Raw genomic sequence first — 2,630 nt, 5'->3', positions numbered from 1 at the left:
GTCACTGTCACTCGTCAAGGGGATCTCAGCAGATGCAGATGTTAGTGAAACCAGCAGCCATGTCAGGCACCCTAGAGTGTGAGAATATGCCCGCAGGACTATACAGTGACTTGACATGGAAACGGCTTTGAAACAGATGATCCGCCTGCCCTACCGTGGTCACGCGTGCCAGTCTTGTGAGCAGGAAGACAGCCAGGCGGCAGGATTAAAACAAAACTCCTGGTCAGTTCTGTGAAGTGCAACCTACTTTCTTGGCCCCCGAAGTCCTGGGGCAGGTGGTCTGCTGATTGGGTGCAGCTGTTTCCTGGAGATGGGGTGGGGGTCGGGCGGGTTCTGACTCTAAACCTCCTCTGATCTGATGTCTGAGCCTCCCCAGTGAGCAGCCTGGCTGCCTCCTGCAGGCGAGTCCCTCTCACGAGTCCCGAGTGGGCAGGAAGGGTTCCTCTGCGCTGCGGCGAGGTCAGGGCAGGCCTCTGGCCGCACGAACCCTTCCCTCTTTCTGAACCTTTCCCTCTTTCTCCGTGCCTTCGCTCTTTGAATCACCTCTCCCCCATTTTAGCAGAAATGAACTTCGAACTCACTTGGGGGTGGGGCAGGGCCAGGAGGAAGAGAGCGCTCTGCAGTGTTGTGTAAACACCGATTCCTGATCCTTCTTCTCTTTTACTACCTGTAGGGACAGGTGGACGCAGAGAAGCTGCTGGCAGGAAGAGCCGATTGTTCTCGAGGTTGTGGGTTGTGCAATAGAGCAGACGAGCTTTGAAGCCACAGGAGGTCAGAGCAGCTTGACCACGCGGCATATTACACAGAAGTTTCCCTTTATATGAGATCCTGTTTGCTTGACTCTCATCAGGAGTGCCAACACTTAGCTGGATCTCCGATAGTCTATAGTTCAAGGAAGTGGTTTCCTTTAAAGGAGTCTACCTGCAAAGTTGAGATGCCAGGCTGGAACAGCTAGCTACCCTTGGCATCTACATTTTAACAGAATGTTGTTATATCTTAGTCTGTAACTTTGTATTCGAGTCCATGAGAAAGAAAAAAATAAAAAGAGAAGATCCCGTCTTCTTTATCCAGTTACGAAGTGGAGGTAGACGGTGATGTAATAGGTTCTCTGGACCAGGCTGTGCTGAGCTGGCGTCTAGGACAGTGACCAGACGGACAAGAGCAGAAGTGGAAGATATTTTTAGCTGGTCAGGACTGCTTCAAGACATAGGTTTCCCCCCAACCCAGTACTTCCAGCGGGAGGTTCCCTGTCAGGCGTACTTGCTTTGGTTCACTTCACTTCCATGTCATGTTTTCAGATATTCATGAGGCCTGGTGGGCTGCCGACTTGATGGAGCAGCTTTGAAACCCAGTTCAGGCCTGAGTCTGTGACATGGCTGGTGGGCCTTTTGGAGGACTTTGTGTCTCCCCAACAAACCCCACTCCCCAGGGACCAGTGTCTTCCCCCCCACCTATGGTATTCTCTCGAAATCAGAGCCAGGGGACATAGTTCATTCTTTTTCTCTTTTCCTCTATTGAGGTGGACTTCCTTGGTGGCTCAGATGGTAAAGCGTCTGCCTACAATGCGGGAGACCTGGGTTCAGTCCCAGGGTCGGGAAGATCTCCTGGAGAAGGAAATGGTACCCCACTCCAGTACTCTTGCCTTGAAAATCCCATGGATTGAGGGACCTGGTAGGCTACAGTCCACGGGGTCACAAAGAGTCAGAGACGACTGAGCGACTTCACTTTCACTTTTCTATTGAGGTGATTCAGGCATGCCTGGAAGTTCTGATGTTGAGAAACATGCCTATCTACAAGTGGGTTCTTAAAATTCTGGGTGAGCCAATTTAAATCGCTGGCAATAGTATATGAACGAAAAACTTCCTTGAGGTTATAAATCAAGTACAACTTAAGAATAAGTGAGAAAAGGAGGGGATCCTACCTGGGACAAACTGGCTATCTCTAGAATCACTCTGCAGGCTGCAGGGCTTCTGTGTGTAGTAAGGAAGTTATAGGTCAATTTCCACACAAGGGTTTGGGCCTCTTTGGAAAAACTTTTGCTCGGCTGGTCATTGTTTTGATTGAGGGCCGGCTGGTCTCTAGCCACGTGAGCAAGTGGTGGCAGTAAGAGCACAGAAGGCACCACATGCTGTGTGGAGGAAGTGCTGCCGGGGCTGGGAGGTCTGGCCCCTGTCTATTACCTACAAACGCCAAGGACCTGGGAGGTTCCCGGGCCTCTCTCTCTCCCCCTGTTGAAAAGCTGAGACAGTGTATAGCCCACAGGCCCTGAAGTCAGGCTGCCAGGGTCTGCAGCCTGGTTCTACCACTTGCTAGCTGTATGACTCTGCACTCATTAAGGTTACTTAATGTCTCAGTGCCCAAGTCTCCTCATCTGTCAAATGGAAACAATACCCATCTCACAGGCTGCTGTGAGGCCTGAAGGGGTTAACATGTATGGCATGCCTGCAAGGCAGTCTGCTGTTCCTGGGAGGCATCCATCTAGGGTTCTAGTGATGGAGCCTGCTACTTTCTCCTACCTCTTCAGGCACATAGACCAACGTGGTCACAAGAGCCAGTCAGAGCAAGTGATAACCAGGAAAGCCCTGGGGTGGGGTCCCAGAGCCCCTTGGTGCCCACCTCCCTCACCAGCT

The sequence above is a fragment of the Bos indicus genome, chromosome 4 (genome assembly GCF_029378745.1).
Source record: "Bos indicus isolate NIAB-ARS_2022 breed Sahiwal x Tharparkar chromosome 4, NIAB-ARS_B.indTharparkar_mat_pri_1.0, whole genome shotgun sequence".
In the NCBI taxonomy this organism is placed as follows: Eukaryota; Metazoa; Chordata; class Mammalia; order Artiodactyla; family Bovidae; genus Bos; species Bos indicus.
This window is presented reverse-complemented; position numbering follows the sequence as displayed.